Here is a 22,680-nt window from a genome sequence, read left to right as displayed (position 1 = left end):
AACGATTTCATAGGTGACATCGGTCACTTTACAGAGCATGCGATATGGACCTGTGTAACAAGAAAGGAGTTTTTCACATATGCCGACTTTACGCGAAGGTGACCAAAGCAACACGAGGCTGCCGGGCACAAAATGGACATCACGGTGACGGAGGTGGTAGCGTTGCTTTTCCTTGTCTTGAGACACTCGTAGACGAGCGCGCGCAAGTTGGCGAGCGTCGTCAGCATGGGCGATTGCATCACGGGCATAATCGCTAGTTGAAGCTGTGGTGGATGGAAGCACAGTGTCCAGGGGTAGCGTTGGTTCGCGGCCATACAAGAGGTAAAACGGGGAAAATGCAGCAGTTTCGAGACGGGGAGAGTTGTATGCAAAGGTAATGTAAGGTAGAGCCAGGTCCCAGTCACGGTGGTCGTCGGAAACATATTTGGATAGCATGTCTGTAAGGGTGCAGTTCAAGCGCTCAGTGAGGCCGTTCGTTTGGGGATGGTAGGAGGTGGTAAATTTATGCCGTATTGAGCAGGCACGCATGATTTTGTCAATGACTTTGGCCAAAAACGTACGGCCACGGTCTGTTAGCAATTGACGGGGAGCACCATGCACCAAAATAATATCCTGTAGGAGGAGGAAGTCCGCAACATCAGTTGCGCAACTGGTCGGAAGAGCACGGGTTACGGCGTAGCGGGTCGCGTGGTCCACCGCGACTGTAACCCACTTGTTCCCTGATGTAGATTCCGGAAATCGGCCGAGAAGGTCTAAGCCGACACTCGACAGCCGCTCGACAGCCGCTCCTGCAGCCGCTCGACAGGAATGTCGAGCGGCTGCAGGTAAGCAGCGGGGAGCTGGGAAGGCTTCTTGCGTTGTTGGCAAACTTCACCAGCGGCGACGTAATGTCGTACGGAACGGACAAGACCCGGCCAGAAAAAACGGCGACGTACACGGTCATAGGTTCGAGATACGCCGAGATGTCCTGCCGTTGGTGCATCGTGGAGCTCTTCTATAACGGTGGAGCGGAGGTGTTTAGGTATTACAAGTAGGAACTCAGAGCCGTCCGGATGTAGGTTACGACGGTACAGAGTACCGTCGCGGAGGACGAAGAGGCATAGAGTAGCATCGGCCGGAGAGTGTTCAAAACTGTCGATGAGTGCTCTGATGTAGGCGTCACGGCATTGCTCATCGGCGAAATGAAGCAGCTGTGATACAGAGAATATGCAAGAAGCACTGGTAATATTAGAAGAGTCAGATTCGTCAACAGGGTAACGCGACAAGCTGTCAGCATCTTGGTGCAGGTGGCCAGACTTGTACACCACGGCATATGAAAATTCTTGTGGCCTCAAAGCCCATCGACCAAGCCAGCCTGTAGGATCTTTTAGCAAAGAGAGCCAGCAGAGAGCATGATGGTCAATGACTACGGAAAAAGGGCGACCGTAAAGGTAAGGACGGAACTTTGCAACTGCCCAGACTACAGCACGGCATTCTCGTTCCGTAATGGAATAGTTGCACTCCGATGGTGTGAGGAGGCGGCTCGCATAAGCAATAACGTGATCCTGGCCACGTTGACGCTGGGTTAAGACGGCACCTACGCCATGACCACTGGCATCTGTACGCAATTCTGTAGGGGCATCAGGGTCGAAGTGGGCGAGAATGGGTGGTGAGCAGAGAAGAGTAACGAGACGAGAGAAAGCAGCGGCTTCTGCAGTACCCCACGAGAATTGTACGCCTTTCTTCAAAAGATTAGAGAGGGGTTTAGCAATTGCCACAAAATCTTGAATAAAACGACGAAAGTATGAGCATAGCCCTACAAAACTTTGAACGTCTGCGGCTGTCTTCGGAACCGGAAACTCTCTGACAGCGCGAGTTTTGTCAGGATCAGGCTGTACTCCGGAAGCGTCAACGAGATGGTCCAGAAGAGTAATTTGCCGATGGCCAAAACGACATTTGGACGAGTTAAGTTGCAGCTTCGCCTTTTGAAATACATCAAGTATAGCTGTGAGACGTTCAAGGTGAGTGTCGAACGTTGGCGAGAAGACGACGACGTCGTCAAGGTAGCAGAGCCATCTGGACCATTTGAAACCTTGGAGCAAGGAGTCCATCATACGCTCGAAGGTGGCAGGGGCGCTGCATAATCTTAACGGCATTACTTTAACTTGGTATAGGCCTTCAGGTGTGATGAATGCGGTTTTTTCTCAGTCCATATCGTCAATAGCAATCTGCCAGTATCCCGAACGAAGATCAATAGACGAGAAATAGCTGGAACCGTCCAGGCAGTCAAGGGCATCGTCTATACGTGGGAGTGGGTAGACGTCCTTCTTAGTAATGTTGTTCAGATGACGGTAGTCTACACAGAAGCGCCACGTGCCGTCCTTCTTCTTAACCAACACCACAGGTGACGCCCAGGGACTCGAAGAAGGCTCAATGATCTTTTTATCGAGCATTTTGTTCACTTCGTTTTGAATTATGCGGCGTTCCGACGCAGAAACACGATACGGTTGTCGGTGAGTAGGTCTAGCATCGCCAGTAATAATCCGATGCTTGACCACGAGCGTCTGGCCCAAAGGGCGATCGTCGGTGTCCAAAATATCTCGGTAGGATGATAATACTTGGCATAGCTCTTCAGCCTGCACCGAGGGTAGGTCCGTCGCAACCATTTTCTTTATATTGGGATCGGCACCTGAGGCTGGCGTGAGGGGCCTGCTAAGCTCCATGAACCATCGGTCAATAACGCTGCCACGTATTGGTCGCCGAGACAATCAACGGTGCAAGGCAAATACCTTGTGGTAGAATTTGCTTTGCCAATCCAAAGTTACAGACAGGCATGGGAGTGCGGTTCCCAGTAATATTAAATATACTGTGAGGCACTGTAACGTCATACCTTATTGGAATGTCGGGCAGAGGAGTGACAAGTTACTCGCCGTCAGGAACTGGTGGGAAACACAACAGTTCAATGTAGGCTATTGACTTTGGCTGCAGGCGAAGAAAGCCGGTGGGACGTAAGCCGCAGAGGGGTGTGTCGGAAGGTTCTGCGAGCATCGGCAACTCAAGGCGAAGGGCACTGGAAGAGCAGTCAATAAGAGCAGAATGTGTGGAGAGACAATCGAGGCTGAGAATGAGGTCGTGGGGACAATGAGCAATTACGGGGAAAAGGACAGGAGTGTGGCGGCCGGCAATGCTGACGTGAGCCGTACACATGCCAATGATAGGCACAATACTGCCATCCACAACGCGGACGACATGTGCCGATGCTGCGGTGAGGAGCTTGTTCAGTCGTCGTCGGAAGGCAGCACTCATAATTAAAAGATGTGCTCCTGTATCGATGAGTGCCGTGACAGGATAGACGTCAACGTCAACGTCAAGAAGGTTTCGGTTCGTGGGTAATGTGAGCAGAAAATTTTAGGGCAGGGCCGACAATGCAGCTTCACCTCCAGAAGCTGCAGTGCCTAGTTTTTTGGCTGGATCCGGGAGGCGATAGGCGGGGAAGAGAAGCGATGGGGTTGGGGCAAACGAGACTGATGGCGTCGAGGTGAGGGCGAGCGGCTGTACCGAAGGTTCGGAGCAGGAGCATCAGCAGCAGTGGATTTATGGCGGCTGGTATAGGGAACGGAAGGTCCAAAGGTGCGGGAATAAGCGGCGGTGTATGTCCGAGGAGGTAGTGGCCATCGGTTGCGGCAGTGACGAACGACGTGGCCGATGCGACAGCAGTGGAAGCAGATCGGCTGGTCATCAGGAGCGAGATGTGGCGGAAAAGGACTGCCGAGGACGAGGAGGGCCGCTAGAGAACTGGGGAACACTGGGTTGAGACGTGGAACACACGGAGTTCAGACCCATGTTCTCAAATTCCTGTCGGATGACGGCCTGGATCATCGCAATAGTGGTTGCTGGCGGATCGGGTGGCATCATGGAGAAAGCTGGCGAACAGGTGGCCTCGAGTTCGCGACGAACAATACAGGTGACGTCATCACAGGTGGTGGTCCGACGTGGTCAACCCTCACATGTCGACGTAGTAGCAGTGTTGGGTAGCCGCGTGATGTGGTGTGTGATACGGCGGCTCTTAGCTTGTTCAAGGCGACGGCATTCTTTGATGATGGCGTCGATAGTCGAGACGTTGCCGAAAACAAGCAAACTGAAAGCGTCGTCGGCGAGGCCTTTTAGAATATGTGACACTTTATCGGCTTCGGACATAGCATCATCAGCTTTGCGGCATAGAGCTAAGACGTCGAGGATGTAGGAAACGTACGGCTCCATAGATGACTGAACACGAAACGCAAAAGCCTTTCTCGCGGCAGCCTTGCGCCCAATGGGATCGCCGAACAGTTCCCGTAGCTTCTCTTTGAAATTGTCCCAACTGGTTATCTTGTCGTCATGCGCTTGGTGCCACACGCATGGGGTGCCACTGAGATAAAATATGACATCGGCGAGCATAATCGTTGGGTCCCATCTGTTATAGCACTGGCGTGTTCATAGAGTTTGATCCAGTCGTCAACATCCTGGCCCTCCAGGCCAGAGAACACACCTGGGTCACGATGTGGGGCGACCGTGACGATTGGAGCAGTGGGACAAGCCGAAGCCGTTGCAGAGGTGGGCGCGTCACCGGGAGGCATGGTGACAAGCTCAGTGTGCCGACCACTTCTGAGTTCCGTGGTGAGGACGGGGATCACTGACCTCCACCAGAATGTTGCGTGTGGAAAGACACAGACAGAAGAGGCTATTTACAGGCTATTTACACTGGAGCCAGGCAGCCAGGCCGACACTCACTCGCGCCAAGCACACCAACCAACTTCATTGTCGTTCTCGCGGCGGCTCGTTTCATGAGCATCGCTCGATGATATCGTAATAATATCAAATTCAATGGGCCCTGATGATATTTCTAATTTATTCTTGAAGCGATATGCAGAATTTTCAGCCTAATACCTCATACTAATCTTTAGGAAGTCGTTATCAACAAGTACGGTACCGGATGACTGTAAAATTAGCAAAATAGTCCCTATTCTCGATACTGGAGATCCAAAAATGGTCAGTATTTACCGCCCAATTGCTTTAATGTTGACCTGTTGTAAGCTTCTAGAGCACAGTGTTTCTAAACACATCTGCGAATACTTAACAGATATTGAATTCTTCAACAGTTGCCGACACGGTTTTCGGCAGGAAATGTCAATGGTCACACAATTAATAGAAACACTGCACGATCTTAGCGAACTTTTTGATTAGAAGGGGCATAATCGACATAATTTATTTAGACTTTAGGAAAGCCTCTGATCAGGTAAATCATAGAAAACTTTTAAGCAAGTGTCACTCAGCACTCAGAAACCCAAGTATCATTCGTTGGCTAGAATCTTTTCTGGTGGGCCACAGGCAGTTTGTGAGTGTTGACAAGAATTCATCTCGGGTGTGTGATACAACTTTGGGAGTACCTCAGGGCTCGTTACTGGGGCCGTTACTGTTTCTTGTATATATAGACGATCTCATTGTAGACTCAGAAATTAAGGCCAGATTATTTGCAGGTGACTGTATTATTTACACTCATGTTAACTCTGTTGATGATCAAATTAAGCTCAATGATTATCTGTGCCTTATCAACGAATGATGTAATAAGTGGCAAATGTCTTTAAATCCCACAAAAACAGTATGTATAACAGTCGCACACAAACACCAGCTGCTCTAATTTGAGTACTCAACCCAGGGAAACAAACTGAATTGGATTACAGAATATACACACTTGGGAGTGACCATAACTTCAGACTACGCTGGAGTACACATGTACTTAACATAGCTGCTAGGGCCAACAAAACATTGTGTGATAGCCGCCGTGAACGGGAGAGACAACTCCTTGACCCTCGCGGCCTCTATAAGGGCAGAGACCCCAGCTGCTCAGACCATAGCCGCAGCGCTGGTAATAAAGCAAGAAGACAGGGTAGGCAGGGAAGTCCATGTTGTTACCGACTCGCAACAGGCCTGCCGTAACTTTCCCAACAGACGAACACCGCTGCTGGCGTCTCAGATTCTAGGCCCGAGGCTGCAAAAATACCGTCAAATCACGTGGACGCCGGGCCACGCGGGTCTGGAGGGGAATGAAAGGGCGAACGCCTTAGCTCGAGCACTAATCAATGGAGCGGGGCAAGAACAATCGTCTCATCACTCCCCACCCGTTACCTTCATGCCCCTGCCGTCCAATTACTGCGACCGACTCGAGATCCAGCGACTCAACCGCAGGATTTACCCTCCGCCTCACAGCAAGCTCAGCACTGAAGATGCCGTAGCTCTCCGACTTATTTAGACCAACACATTTCCAAACCTACCCAGATACAGTAAAATGCTCCCACATACATATCGCGGCATCTGCCCCTCGTGCGGAGACACACGCCCTACACTCTTTCACATCTCGTGGGGGTGTGGGGGCAAACCTCAACACTTAAAGACGCCTAGCACGTCATTTGAGCGGTGGGAGGTACAGCTGACCGGCGATACCCTGGCGGGACAAGAAGCTCTCGTCCAGCAAGTACGTCGAGTAGCCATGGCCAGTGGAGTCCTGGAATGAAGACACCACCCACTCGACCTCAAGAGCAACCACCTCGATGGTCCTATTAAATGTTTTCTCTCTCTCTCTCTCTTGAGATTCATTAGGTGTTCACTTAAACATGCTACACAGGATACTAAACTAACTGCTTGCAAGATGTTGGTGCACCCAATACTGGAATACGCGTGTGAGGCATGGGATCCGTACACTCAAAGACTGACAACTGAACTGGTACGAGTGCAGCGACGTGCACTTCGCTTTATCTATTCTCGCTTCCAACTACAAGATTCAGGAACACCGCTTTATACCTTAGCTGACTTGCTCTCGCTTTAACACCGAGGAAACAAAAAAGGCTAATTATTTTCTACAAAATCATGAACAACATAGTACTCACCAAACAGCAACAATACATAAGCGAAACCACATCACGCGTCAGTTGGGGTAAGCATTTTAGGCACGTAAAAGAACTAAAGTTTTCTAAATGGTGTTATCAGCATTCTTTTTTCATTTCCACAGCGACAGACTGGAACAACTTCCTCAACATGTAGTGCTTGCTCCAAGTGTCTCTGCTGGTGTCTTAGAATTGTTGAAATCAAGCGGCTGATGCATTGTGTTCTTGGCTTTTGTGTTAAACATGGAGTGTTTTCCCAGTGTTCTGTGTTTAGTAGTATTTACTCTGTATACTTTGTTATGGACAGATCAGTCCCGTTTTAAAGTGTGTAATTCAGCACCGATTGGATGGTGCTTGTGTTCTGTCTAGTATGTTCACCTTTTTTAATTTTTATTACTCCACTCCTATCTTGGTCCTGACTGCACCAATAGCATCCCTAATAAATAAATAAATAAATAAATAAATAAATAAATAAATAAATAACAGTACGCCCCATCCCTTCTGGATCTTATACAGAAATGTTGCTGCATTGAACAAAGTGAGTATTTAGGGCAGAGACTGCTTCATAATCTGCAAGAATACCGTTAACAGAACGTATTCGTAGGTCTTGAGTGCTAGCCTATCCTCCAGATAGCTTCTTAATTTCCAGTCAAACTTTTCTTGGATTTCTATAAATGCGCAACAACACTTTCTCATAATATTTTTCTCTTGCCTTTTTCAATTCTGAACTTACTTGGTTAAGGTACTCCTTGAATTTTGCTAAATAATTTATGTCTCGTGTTTGAACAAACGTATGGCACATTTTATTTTGATTTTCGTGAAATGCATATCAAATGCGAATTAGAAAGCTGTAGATACAGCTTTCTAATTTTTTGGGTTGTTTTGTAGCACTATGTTGTAGGAAGGCTATGTCATACCAAGCGATTAGTTCATGAATTGTACGCCTTATTTGGGTCACTTTCAGTTAGCTCAGATTCGCAGTTATTTTCACGGATAAGAAAGCAAAAATAGGCTAGCTTTGTTTGGTCGACGAGGGGGCAAGAATATACAGGCACATTTTGCTTGTATTTCTAGGAACAAGGCAGAAAACAAAAGATTGGAAGGTGATCACTTATGTCAGAGGACATGACACCAGCAGTCGCAGAAGAAACATGTACATTAGTGATAAAGATGTCGAACATGGTGGCACTATGTGCTGTTACTCGTGCTGGCAAGGTTATAATATTCGAGCATGCGTAAGAGTACAGCAGCTGGTTATATTGTCTTATTGTATTTTTCAGCCATGACATCTATGTTTTAATTGCCTAGTATGGCGAACATTTTGCTGTTCCACTGGGATAAGATAGTAGCTTATCCATAAAGGGAAAACAATTCCTTTCTGTTGCCACAGGGTGGTCTGTAGACTACTGCAAAGGTCCGTGCTTTAAGAGAATAGTGAGGCATTCAACATTATGATTATTTAAGAAGAAATCTGCAATTTTCTCTAAGTTTAGATCATTTTGAAAATAGGCTACTAGACCACCACGTCTAGCATAAGTACGGTTACGTTTGTGACAGGTGTAGTTCTCGAACCGTATGAGGTAATCCTTATCAGATAACTATGTCCAAGTAAAAACGGGCACACTGGGACAAGTTTTGGTCTGTTGGAGCAGTTCTTCAATATTTTTCTTGCTTAACTTTTGCACTTTGGACTGTTAAATGAAACATGGAAATATTGTCTGTGTCCCTTCACTTGTCCTGTTGTTTAGCGGTGTATTTTAGTGCTCGTGCTCATGGAAATATGTTTTTGTAAACTGGCAGATATATTTCCAAATGAAACGTAATCATGATATAGACATTTATCGACCAAAGCCATATCTGGACTCAAACCCATAAAAAGTCATTCTCAAGAAAAAAACAAGAAAAATATTAGCTTATCATTTTGCTGATATCTCCAATACTGAAGATATGTAGAACAGGAGACGTTTCATTGCGCTTCACCATTGCTTTTCCCCCAGTGGTCCAGACATATTTCCGACCAACCTCATTCTTCCTTTGTTTCGCAGCACTTATGAACTGCTTACATTGCCAAAGTAACAAAGGACCTAATAAAGAAATGACAAAAAATGAACGTGTCCAACTCAAAAGATAGGATAGAATTTGCGGAACTGTCAAAACTGATCAACAAGGCAAAAATAAGAGACATTCGAAACTATAACGTGAGAAAGACTGAAGAAGCCGTAAAAACTGGACGCAGCCTGAAATCGGTGAGAAAGAAACTTGGCATAGGACAAACCAAGATGTGTGCACTGAAAGATAAGCAGGGTAATATCATCAGCAACCTATGAGGTATAGTAAAAGCAGCGGAAGAATTCGATACCGACCTTTACAGTACCCAGAAGAGTCAGGATACCTTAATTAGAAACAGTAATGAGCAGGATACAGGAACGCCTCCTATAGACGAGGCAACCTAAAGTTTGCCCGCATGGCACTAGCGCCGAATGCTCCCCTAGCGGACCGATGGAAGTTTCGAGGGTCGTTGCTGTGCTGGCACGCGCCCGTGTTCTGTACGGCGGGAGCGCTCGTGCGCGTGGTTTTTGCGATGCCGAGTGCGACCTCATCAGCCAGAAAAGGTGGCATGTAATACTGATGTGTTGTTGATTGCCACAGCAGCCTCGAAGACACGAAAGGTCCTATGCAGCCCGTGATGTTCTACAGATTTCCTGGGAAGTGGTACGAGAAGGACAGACGACAAGCATGGATAACTGCAGTGCGCGGCCGAGTCAAGTAAGTCTCATACTTTCGCATTCGCGTGTAATATCTTGAAAGCGGAATAGTCATATGCCTGTTTTTAGTGCACGGCCGTTTGTTTAGTCGTGTCGCGTTGTTGAATTGTGGTGGCATCCGCTGTTTGTTAGCGGTAAATGCATGCGTGTTGCGCCGCTGAGCTCTACGACGCGTGCTCGATTCCCAGCCACGGCTGTCACATTTCGAAAGGGGCAAAATGCAAGAACACCCTTGTTACCGCGTGCTTTGATTTTTGTGCACGTTAAAGAACCCCCAGAGGTTAAAATTATTCCTGAGACTCCCCATTACAGTGGGCCTCATAATGATTTCATGGTTTTGGCATGGTTTTGGCACTTAGAATCCCCGAATTTATTTGATTGCACTGTGGCTTCCCTCGCGATCGGCATGGACGAGCTCAAGAGAATGATTTCCCTTTTCCAAACGCTGCAATTTAAATTACTAGTTGTGCAGGTAACGAAAGGGGCCACGCGCTACTTTTGTGCAATAGACCGTATTTAATGCAAGCCGCGGTAGTCGCATGCGTCGGGAAGCGGCAGATCAGAAATCAGCCGCTCGAGACGTGCGCGTTATGTTTGTTGTTTGCCCATGCTTTCTAAGTATCTAAGTGTGCAAGCATCATAACTTGCAGTGGTACCACTCTTGTAGAATAATATATGCACACAATCACAGGAACGTTACCTTTGCAAACATATTATTGGGAGTAATTTAATCCCCACAACAAATAGGCACACATACTGTTTCATTTATATGTGATGCAGATGGAAGCGGCGCCAAACAGACCAATGGCAATCACAACAGTCTTCTCAGCAGTCAGCACCACCGGGACATGTGCTTCCGTACTGCAGCGACACAGCTCTTGAGCAGCAGCAAGACACGTGTGAAACAGACTCCAGAACATGCCTTTGTGAAGTAATGGAACCGTCAAGAAGCAGCCTAATGGATCTGCAGTCATCGAGTAATATGACAACAGAAGTTCCTGCTGCCAGTGTGACTCATGTTGTAATTGAAATAAAAGTGGCTAAATTTCTGAACATGGTGCGTACCTCTAACTCGACGTCGTCTACGATCTTGTCGGGCACCTGTGACACGCACTTGGCTTTCACTCTCACATCACCGTCCACAATTTGTTCAACGCCGTACACGTTCGGAAACAGACGCTCCCTTGTCATGAGGTTGCCGCCACGAAAAAAAGCTGTCGGCGTCGGCAACCTTCTTGAAACCGCACGGCAATCATTGCATCGCTGTTGAGCAAGCAGGCAATCTGCCGCCGTCGAAAACGGAGTGCCGTGAGAATGAGCAGCGAAGAAAAGCGCGGACGGCACAACGTAAATGAAGCGGAGACTACGCCACGACGCGACCGCGCTGCTTGGCGTTTCCCCATTGGGGCGCTGTCAGGAGGCGGCGCAGTAGCACCGCCTGGCCATGGTTTTTTCGTCTATAACTAGCGATAAGGTCAGAAGGGCCTTGCAAAACATGACACGAGGAAGAGCGGCGGGAGAGGATGGAATAACAGTTGATTTAATCAAAGATGGAGGAGACATAATGCTTGAAAAACTGCCGGCTCTTTATACGAAGTGTCTATCGACTGCAAGGGTCCCAGAAAACTGGAAGAATCCAAACATTATACTAATCCACAAGGAGGGAGACGTGAAAGAATAAATTATAGGCCTATTAGCTTACTCTCAGTATTATATAAAATATTTATCAAAATAATCTCCAATAGAATAAGGGCAACACTGGACTTTAGTCAACCAAGGGAACAGGCTGGCTTCGGGAAGGGATATTCTACAATGCAATGGATAACATCCATGTCATCAATCAGGTTATTGAGAAATCCACAGAGTACAATAAGCCTCTCTATATGGCTTTCATAGATTACGAAAAGGCATTTGATTCAGTAGAGATACCAGCAGTCATAGAGGCATTAGGTAATCAAGGAGTACAGAACGCTTACGTAAATACCTTGGAAAATATCTACAGAGGTTCTACAGCTACCTTAATCTACACAAGAAAAGCAGGAAGATATTTATAAAAAAAGGGGTCAGACAGGGAGACACAATCTCTCCAATGCTATTTATTTTGTGCTTGGAAGTATTCAAGCTATTCAACTGGGAAGGCTTAGGCGTAAGGATCAACGGTGAATATCTCAGCAACCTTCGGTTTTCCAAAGACATTGTTCTATTCAGCCACACTGCAGTCGACTTACAATAAATGATTGACGACCTTCACAGAGAGAGTGTATGAGTGGGGTTGAAGATTAATATGCAGAAGACAAAGATGATGAATAGATTGGCAAGGGAACAAGAGTTCAGGATCGCCAGTCAGCCTCTAGAGTCTCTGAAGGAGTATGTTCACCTAGGTCAGCTGTTCATTGGGAACCCTGATCATAAGAAGGAAATTCATAGAAGAATATAAATGGGTTGGATCCCTTACGGCAGACATTGTCAGCTCCTGACGGGAAGCTTACCATTATTATTGAAAAGGAACGTGTACAATCAGTGCATTTCACCGGTGCTGACATATGGGGCAGAGACTTGGAGACTGACAAAGAAGCTTGAGAACAAGTCAAGAACCGCGCAATGAGTGATGGAACGAAGATTGCTAGGCATAACGTTAAGACACAGAAAGAGAGCAGTTTGGATCAGAGAACAAACTGGTATAGACAATATTCTAATTGACATCAAGAAAAAAAAAATGGAGTTGGGCAGGTCATGTAATGCGCCGGTTAGATAATCGCTGGACCATTAGGGTTACAGAATGGGTGCCAACAGAAGGAAAATGCAATCGAGGACGACAAAAGACTAGGTGGAGCGATGAAATTAGAAAATTTGCGGGCACTAGTTGGAATCGGTTGGCACGGGACAGGGTAATCGGAGACCGCAGGGAGAGGCCTTCGTCCTACAGTGGACATAAAACAGGATGATGATAATGACGGTGATGATGATGCCTTGTCTTGTCAAGTGCTCATTAATGAATATTGAACTATTTTCATCAAAGCCAAGCACTCTGGTATCAAATTTTTTCCTTCGTGATTAAGCAAGAAAACTGCTTGTCTTGATGCGGCACACAAATTCAACAATTATGTTTCGCTGGGTACCTTATGGCATGCATCAACATCAGAATCTTGCACTTCCTCTGCAACAGGTTCCCCAATCTTCTCAATAATAGTTATTGGCTGAGCATCAACAGGAACACCCTTAATGTCTAAGCTGTTGGAACACTGGTTCATTTCAAGCTCCTCTAGTTTTTGCATCGGCCTAGCATTGTGCAATTTAAGTACCTTGTTTTATGTTTCTGTTACAACTGCCTGGAGTACTTCTTTCAAGGCTCCCAAGTCCTTAAAATTCCTGTTTCAGTTCTTTTAGTTCTTCTAGACCTTCTTTTATTTCTCTGAGTTCAATTATTTCAGCGTGCAATTTGTACACAGCCTTTTTTGACATGGGGCTTCTGGGCTATACAGTAAAAGCTTGTTAATTCGGATCTCACGGGACCCGGAAAAATGTCAAGAATTATCTGGATGGTGAAATAAGGAATGAACAGGAAAAACAAGATTAAAATCAAGTTGGAGAAGCATACCTTTATTTACTGAAGTATTTTGCAATAGTCATCTGCTTTTTCGCGCAGATTCCGGCTGACATCACAATTTTTCTCAACTCTTCCAAGTAGCCAACAGCCCGCAAACTGTCAGAACTGCCCAGGCAAACGTCCTCCAGTATCAAAACTGCCTCTATGACTTCTCGTGAGGTGCGATGAGGTCGCAGCTGTACCCTCTCGCATGACTCTTCGTCTGAATCATGGTTGTCCCGGGCGCCCGTGACATCGTTAATACTTTCTTCATCGGTCAGGAGACCAGTCATGGCGACACAATCATCAATCGCAATGTAGTCCTGAAGGGTCACATCTGTGGGAGGGACAGCATCGAAAGTTGGGCAGTCATTATTGGTGGACTTGGCTGACACCTCATTGGCTACTGCGGCATGCTCGGGCCTCACAAAATCGCTATGCCGAAAACAGTAGGACTTGCGGAGGTTATGTTTCCACAGGTGGGCGATGATGTGCACTGCGCCGAGTAAGTCCACTTCATACAGCTTTCCAACTTCTGAGCATAAGATCATTCGCTGTAGCAGATGCTTTCGGTACTTCGACTTCACGTAGTAAATGATACCCTGATCCATCGGCTAAAGGGCACATGTAGTGTTGGGTGACAAAAAAACTACCTTGATGCTCTTCAGTTCAACTGTACAGTTATGTGCACTGCAGTTGTCAACAACCATAATTATTTTACGGTCCTTAGACATGAAGTGTCGATCTAACTGCTACAGCCAGCCTTAAAAAATGTCCGAGGTCATCCAAGCCTTCCTGTTCGCTCTGTACTCGACAGGAAGGCTTTTGATGTTTCTAAAATAACGTGGTTATGCGCTTTCCCGATGACAACAAGTGGCAAGCGTTCCGTGCCAGTTATATTGGCGGCAAAAAGCACAGTTATCCTTTGCTTGCACTTCTTGCCAGCAATGCACGGGTCCCCTTTGAAAGTCGCCGTCTTGTCGGGCAGAGCTCTGAAAAATAGAGCAGTTTTGTCGGCATTGAACACGTCACTTGGTTCATATGCAGCGATGTGCTCAAGCAGCTTCACATTTTTCCACTGGGTGGTCACGCTTTCAACAACTCTGGCCTTTTCACCGCATACACTTCTGAAGACGTGTTCGTGTCTCTCTCAAAACCTCGCGAACCAACCTTCTGAAGCTCTGAACGATTCAATGTTCATCATTGCAGCGTACTTCTCACCTGGTGCCATGATGAGAGATCCGCTCAAAGGCACATGCACGTTGCAACAGTCAATAACCCACTGGAGCAAAGCATCTTCGAGCTGGGAATGAGCTGTGGTTCGCAACCGCTTTCTTGATGCATGAAACTTCTCGCTTTCCAAGGCTTGAAGAATCTGTTGTTCATTATTCATGTACGTTTCCAACGTGCTCCACTTCAATTTTCAATTTCAATTTAATTCAGTTTATCTTTCACTGATAATTATTTGTATAAAAGAACTGTTGGGCCAGTAGCCAAAGGCTAGTGTACGCCCATAGTCATATACGTAGCAGGAGCTACAAAGTCAAGCGCATATCTAGTAATTAGTAATACAACCTAACACAGTTAGGTGGACACATACAATCAAAACCATTAAAAAAGAAAACAGTGCATATCAATCACTAGTAATAAAACAGAACTGTTAGGAAAACACAAACACAAAAAAGCAAAAAAGAAATAGCATATTATACATAGAAGTAACATATTTGCGAAGGTCTGTGATTTTTGTGCTTTTGTGCTTTTTGAATAGATCCAAGGAGGAATAATCTGGCACAGTATGAAACAAGTGAAGAACCAGGCTGACGGAAAATCACATACTTTTTGATAGGTATAGCTCTTTTACAGCAGACACGAAATGGTTGGCCATTTTTACCTCAAGAGTTACTGCGTTCCAAATTTTGGCACTATGAAACTCAAGTAGTCATTGCCCATAAGTGTTACGAGTGACTAGTAGGTTGAAATTTACATTTGTTGCACCCCTTGTACTGCAATTACGTGTAATAAACAGGCTTGGTAATGATGAATGATTCCCACGTAAAATAGTGCTAATCAAAATGGCAACTTTCATTTCGCATGCCAGAGATAATGGTAGTATACCGAGATGACCGAACAGCATGTCACTACTATCATGTGGGCTTGTGTATGTCATAATGCGCAAGGCCCTTTTCTGTAACCGAAAGACGGGATCTATTTATGTTTTATATGTGCTAGACCATGATTCGGAACAGTATACAGTGGAATCTCGATGATACGATCACAGCTAATACGAATTTTTGGATGATACGAATTTTTCTGTAGTTCCGACCGAGCCCCATTACTTTGCAACGTGCTAGAGAATGCTTGTTACGAATCGATTTTCGACCCGCGTTGGTTGATATGAAAATTACCGAAGACACTGGAAATTCTTAAGTGTGCTCGGCGAAAGCCAGACGCTGCTGCTTTCTGCGCTCCACTTCCCTGGCTTTGCTGTTCGGTGACATAGTCAGTTGCTGCTGCCGTCTGCGCTCCAATTCATTCGCTTTGGTGTTTGGCGATATCGCCCGTCGCCGCTGTCGCTTTCGTTCTGCTTCCCTGCCTTTGGTACCCGGCGATCTAATTGGTCGCTGTTGGTGTTTCCGTTCTGCCTCTCTTGCTTTTGCATCTGGTGACACGTTCAGTCGTTGCATGCGCATTCGCTCCTTGTTCTCCTGCCGTTCGGTGTTGAGGGAATCCGGTGTCCGCTGCCACTCCCCCGAACCGCTTGGCGCGGAATCACTGGGCCACTTCGGAGCCATGCGTCTCACTCACTCGACTGCAACGAGACGTCTGCATGTCGAAGGAGCGGCGGCGCATGGCCAACGCCGACGCATGGCCAACGCACGCGCACGCGCGCGCTCATTCTACCGCTGTGTTACGTCATGGTTGCTATGCACAGCGACGCCTCCCACCGGTGCGCCGGTTGCTAAGGAGGGGAGGAGGTTGCGCTGCTGCGTGGAGGAGACGCCACAGTTGGCACGATTCCAGCGCACGGACGGACGTGACCGCGAGCATGAGGCGAAGCTTTCGCCTTAATAACGCCGCCCCACCGGCTACCGCGAAAGAGAACAGTGCGCAGTCACGCGATTTCTCCCCTTCTCTTTCGGTGCGAAGACGAGGATGCGGCGCCGAACAGCACGGCGGCCGCGACTGGGCGCAAAGAGTTTGAAGCGATGGCGCTTTTGCTGCTTTTGTGCTTTTTCACGTGCCATCGGACAGAGTAGCTGCTGTGCTTCGGATCGCGTTCTTTGTGTTAGACGTGAACGACGGTGAAGGTCCACCACCGGTGGCTGCAACACTGCACGCGCTCGAAGTTCTGAGGCGTGCTATGGCCGCGGATGAAATCAGCAACGACACGTGCACGCGTTTTTATGGATTTGAACCGTCTGCTAAGTGACCTGACAAAGAAAAACAGGCAGAATGACATTAAAGACTTGTTCTTCAAGAAATAAATGCTTTTTACGTACGTGTGCCTAAGTGAGTTCACCTCTGACTCTTTAATTTAGATAGTTTTAATTGTTTCGATGATACGAATTTCGGCTAATATGAATATTTTTCGTGACCCCGTGAGATTTGTATCATCGAGATTCCACTGTATGATGTTACAGTGAAATGTGGAAAAGTAAACAACTTTAAGTACGCTAAGGTCAAGATATTCTTTGCATTTTATTAATAAGTAGCAAGCCAAAGCTAATTTTGTGCATATACTAGATATATGTGGTCTCCAGTTCAAGTTGCAGTCCAATAATACCCCTAAATATTTTATGTGGTCGAGCTGTTCTATAGTTCCACATAGAAGGTGAATTTGCATGCCTGTTGTGTCACACTTGGAATAACAAGAGTTGAATACTACATATTTTGTCTTATCTCTGCTTAGTGTTAATTTATTGCATGCAAACCAAGTTGATATGTTTGATAAATCACTGGTTATATTTATTTCTTTATTTATTTATTAGTTAGTTAGTTATTAGTTATTTAGTTAGTTAGCTCATTCGTTCGTTCATTAATTAATTAATTAATTAATTCATTCATGCATGCATTTATTTATTTATTTATTTATTTATACACATACCTCACAGGCTCTAACTGGAGTAATGCGTGAGGGCGGTAAGAGAAACAACATGTAGCGAAAACAGGAGCAAAAACATAGCTAACATGGAAAACATAGCTAACAACAAATCAAACAATTGAAAAGAAAATGGAATCGAAAGACGCCAAATAACATCAAGCAAACTAAGAATAACAAGAACACTCTGGACGATCAGAAACGCACATGGCTCATCAAACTCCTGCAAAGAACTGCAAACGCATGTATATTTATAAACTGCTTGTAAGGATGACAGTCAAATCACATGGTACAAATGAAATGTGTGCGCATAACTACAGAATCAATTTTTTAAATGTTTCTCTAAACGAGTCCAGATTATTAATTTCAACAATGTGGCTTGGAAGATCATTCCAAGCTGCTATTGCCAGAGGTAATGCAGATTTGTTAAATACATTTGTGTGTCCAAAAACAAGTGCTAAACTGTGTGCGTATTATAAGCGGCGAGATGTGCAAAATGGGCAGGAAAGGGGTAATGTAGTTGCGTGTTGACTGTGAGTGATTTTGTGAAGTAAGCAAAGCAGAGCTATCGTCCTTCTAGATTCAAGAGATGGGAGTGATAGCGATTTCTTTATAGCAGTAATGCTAGATAGCCTACTGTAATCTTTCACGATGAAACATACAGCACGGTTTTGAACAGATTCGAGATAATTTATTAAATACTCCTGATGTGGCGACCAGATGGCGGAAGCAAATTCAAGCTGAGGACGAACAAAGGTTCTGTACGCTATTTCACAAGTGGCTGAAGGGGTTTCGCATAGGTTTCGTTTTAGGTAACCAAGTGTGCTAGATGCTTTTGCTGTAACATGTTTTATGTGCGCCTTCCATGATAAGTTTGTTGTAATATGAATACCGAGATATTTGTACAAGGGGGTGACAGTGACAGCACTGTTATGAAGCGAGTAAGTGTAAAGTGAGTTAGTTTTCTTTCTGCTGACAGTCATTTATTTGCATTTTTCTGTACGTAGTGGACCACACAGCGTGGACCAGTTTGCAATCTTATCTAGATCTTTTTGAAGAGTGATGTGGTCATTGGGTGTCTTAATTTAGCAATAAACTATGCAACTGTCAGCAAATAATCTGATTGCTGATGTTATGTTGGATGGCAAATCATTTATGTAGATGAGAAATAATAGCGGACCCAGCATGCTACCTTGAGGTACACCACATGACACATCGGCCAAGGAAGAAGAATGATTGAATGACCAACTGCAATGCATGCTCACTGACCTGGAGAGGCAAAGCAGAAGAGTGGGTCTAAAAATTAATCTGCAGAAAACTAAAGTAATGTTTAACAGTCTCGGAAGAGAACAGCAATTTACAATAGGCAGCGAGGCACTGCAAGTCGTAAGGGAATACATCTACTTAGGGCAGGTGGTGACTGCGGATCCGGATCATGAGACAGAAATAATCAGAAGAATAAGAATGGGCTGGGGTGCGTTTGGCAGGCATTCTCAGATCATGAACAGCAGGTTGCCATTATCCCTCAAGAGAAAAGTGTATAATAGCTGTGTCTTACCAGTACTCACCTACGGGGCAGAAACCTGGAGGCTTAAGAAAAGGGTTCTACTCAAATTGAGGACGACGCAACGAGCTATGGAAAGAAGAATGATAGGTGTAACGTTAAGGGATAAGAAAAGAGCAGATTGGGTGAGGGAACAAACGCGAGTTAATGACATCTTAGTTGAAATCCAGAAAAAGAAATGGGCATGGGCAGGACATGTAATGAGGAGGGAAGATAACCGATGGTCATTAAGGGTTACGGACTGGATTCCAAGGGAAGGGAAGCGTAGCAGGGGACGGCAGAAAGTTAGGTGGGTGGATGAGATTAAGAAATGTGCAGGCACGGCATGGCCACAATTAGTACATGGCCGGGGTTGTTGGAGAAATATGGGAGAGGCCTTTGCCCTGCAGTGGGCGTAACCAGGCTGATGATGATACCTGTAGTTTACGTCTGTGATTGCGGAAATGGTAGAGCAATCCTCGCGTGTAAACATTGAGATAAAAAATTATTAAAAGCAATTGAGGATTCTTCTGAAATAGGAGCTCCGGTATTGTCTTAGAGTAAAATTCAGCTCGAGTCTTTTTGAGGGGAGATCACTGCCCAGAATTTTTTAGGGTTATTTTGCATCATGGATTGGAGGTCATGTGAAAATAATTTGTGCTTAGTGCTACGAATGTTACAGCAATAACCTTTTTCGGACTCTTTATGTTTTAACCACGCCAATGGGGTTCCTTGTCGCCTCAGCAATTCTGAACAGGCGTTTCTTTTTATTTTTTAATGAGCGTAGCATCCTGTGATACCATGGTTTTGAACTATTTACCCGGAAGTGAATTAGCGGAATATGAGCATGTGTAAGCTGCATTAGTGTTTTCTTAAAGAGCTTCCAGTTTTCCTCAACAGGTCGGGAAACAGAATTACGCATAAACGAGGTGTAGAAATTCTCCAAACCTATGTTGATGGCAGTGAAATCAGCCTTCTTATAATTTAATATGCGCTTAGATGTTGTAGTGCGTTTGCATAAGGGTAGCTCTATTGTGAGGTTAACGAGTAGATGATCACTAAAACCAGGCATCAAAGAAACTGATGCAACTGTTTCGGGATGGATGTGAAAACGAGGTCAAGGACGTTATTGCCACGGGTGGGTTTCTGAATTATTTGCACTAGAGAAAAGTCTAGTGCAAGCGCTACGAAATCGTTGGAGTGTTGGCAGGGTGACGTTAGGTTAGCCCAGTCAATTTCTGGGTAATTAAAATAACTAAATAAGAATATGTTGGCTTTAGGAAATTGCGTAGTAATTTCGCAAAGATTTTCATACAAATAAGACGTGAACGTTTCTGTACTGTCTGATGGTCGATAACATATTCCAAATACGTTCTTAGAATGCGAAGATGGAATGCAGACCCAGGCTATTTCAAGCGTGCTTGAAGTTTTAAGTGGAAAGGCAGTAATGTTTTTTTTTACGGCTATCAAACTGTTTACAATTCGCCAAGGGATTTACCTGAAAATAATAGCATGGTATCGTCAGCGTACATGACAGCTTTTGATGACTTTAGTATTAACGGCAGGTCATTGCGAGAACAGTATGGGCCCCAAAACTGATCCTTGCGGAACTCCTGTAACCACAGAAGTATACTGGGAAGCAAACGAGCCAAATTTTACACATTGTTTTCAACTGTTTAGTAGCTTGAAAAGAGGTCTATTGTTTCTTTGCTAAAACCATTAGTTCACAATTTTTTTAGAAGTATGGAATGACAGACCATGTTGAATGCTTTCTTTAAATCTAAAAATAGTCCTGCGGCAAACTCGTTTTTTGTGTAGAGCTGTGTATATACTCCGGGTTAGTTCTAACACTGCTGATGACGTTGATCGATTTGGTCTAAATCCATGTTGAGAATTTGTTAGAAGCTTGTTTTCATTTAGTTAGTGCTTCAGTTGAGCCACGATGACCTTTTCAAATACAGTATTTATTATACTAAGCACAGAGATAGGCCGATAGCTTCCAGGGTCATTGACGTCGCCTCTTTTATATATAGGAGAAACTCTTGCGATCTTTAAGATGTCAGGGTATGTGCCTCGGCTTTAGTTATTAAGTATTTGAGTGAGTACTGGCACAAGAATATCCATATTGTCTTTCAATGTTTTACGGTAATGCCATCGTGGCCAGTAGCTTTGTAGCAAGGCATGCCTGATATAACTGAAGTTATGTATGCTTGTCCACTTGATCCAAGGAAAAGCATGCATGGATGGGGCAACCGACATTGCTTTCAGTAAATGGAATACATTCAGCTAGCTTTGGACCAATGCTAGTAAAGTACGCATTAGAAGTGTCGGCGCACTTGGCATTGACATGTTCAGGAGTGATCGGTCTTTTATTTGGGTTATCAATTACTCCTTTTATATTTTCCCACATTTTTTTGGTATTGTCTTGTGCTTATTGTATAAAGAAAGCATTTTATTCTTTTTTCCGCCTCCGGGTAAGAGCTACTACGTGGTTACGAGATATTCAAAAATTTTGCATTATCTCTCTGTTCTTTTTCCGTTTTTGGCACCACCAGTCCTTTTCTTTTATTGCTGTAAGTATGGTGTTATTCATCCACGGGCACAAAGGTACCTCATATTTGTTTTCTTTATATGTGCTACACTGAGATATCATGTGTGTTAATGCATTTGCAAAGTTTGCGCATTCGATGTGAGTGTCACTGCTAAATTCATCTTGAAATTCTTTTTCCTTGATTTTTTGCCACAGTTTTTTGTAATTATTCCTGCAATTTGCCAGGTTGGTCTTTTTTACAATCGTATTATTTGAGCTGTGTAATAATGGAAAAATAGGGCAGCGGTCAGTGAGGTTCATATCGTATACGCCAGAATGTATGTTATTACTGTTGCATAATACATGGTCTATAGTTGTAGATGCACTTAGTGACAATCTAGTAGGTTCATGGATTGTTTTCTTAAAATTGTATGACTCCAGAAGGTGCGAGAATTCATAGTTCATGTCATTGCTAATATCAATGTTAAAGTCGCCAACAACAGTGATGGTACTATAGCTCTTAGTACTTAGAGTGGAAAGGATAGATTCTAACAATTGATAAAAAACGGGCAGACTTGAGCATGGTGGCCGGTATATTGTACCAACAACTAGGCATGAATCTAAAAAAACAAAGAGATTCAATCGCTCTGTTACTAATTTCAGTATCAGTGATTATCCTAAAGGGTACCTCTGCTTGATTAGTAGAGCCACTCCACCACCATGTGATAATGCATTCCTGGGATTGCTTACAAGACTGTATCCCGGAATAGAGATGTGCTCACCTTCTCTTAGCCAAGTTTCTGTTAAGCCAATTACATCAAAAGTAAAATTATGCTGTGCCAAAAAGGAAAAAAGTATACCTTTGTTTCTACAAAAACTACGAATGTTACGTTGAAGTATCGAAATACACTGGGTTTTGTGGAATTCCCGTTCAACATCACGAATTGAAAACGTCACGATTGACGTGACAAACAAGATTTAACTTGAGAGGCTCCTAAGCTACCTTTTTCAGGTCATCTTCAGAAATGATGTGCAGTACACGAGAATTCTAAATTTTCCACATTAGAATTTTGGCCTGCGATACCCAAGCATACTTCCAATTTTTCTCTCTTCTCGCTTGACGAGCTTTTGCGAAAAGAATCTTATTCTCTTAGCAGAGGTGTTCATTAATGAATATGGACTCATTATTTTGGAAGCCAAGGGCAGATGTAGACAATCTCTCTTTCTTGGCATTCTTTATCATTTTGACTCGGACTGC

The 22,680-nt window shown here is 44.8% G+C and overlaps 1 protein-coding gene across 4 annotated transcripts in view; it reads right to left on the bottom strand.

Moving 5' to 3' along the window:
- l(2)k09913 (lethal (2) k09913) overlaps positions 1 to 22,680 on the bottom strand; it is a 121,119-nt gene that overhangs the window by 27,434 nt on the left and 71,005 nt on the right. Inside the window, exon 5 of one of the 4 annotated variants that reach the window (XM_065451766.2) lies at positions 13,879 to 14,242. The exons of the other annotated variants lie outside the window; for them this stretch is intronic. The gene's annotated coding sequence lies outside the window, so the exon portion shown is untranslated. Of the gene's footprint in view, positions 1 to 13,878; positions 14,243 to 22,680 lie in introns of those variants that run through there. 4 annotated transcript variants of the gene reach the window in all.

This window comes from Dermacentor albipictus, chromosome 3 (assembly GCF_038994185.2).
Source record: "Dermacentor albipictus isolate Rhodes 1998 colony chromosome 3, USDA_Dalb.pri_finalv2, whole genome shotgun sequence".
NCBI lineage: Eukaryota > Metazoa > Arthropoda > Arachnida > Ixodida > Ixodidae > Dermacentor > Dermacentor albipictus.
The sequence above is the reverse complement of the archived record's forward strand: the minus strand, read 5'-3'. Positions and strand labels throughout refer to the sequence as shown.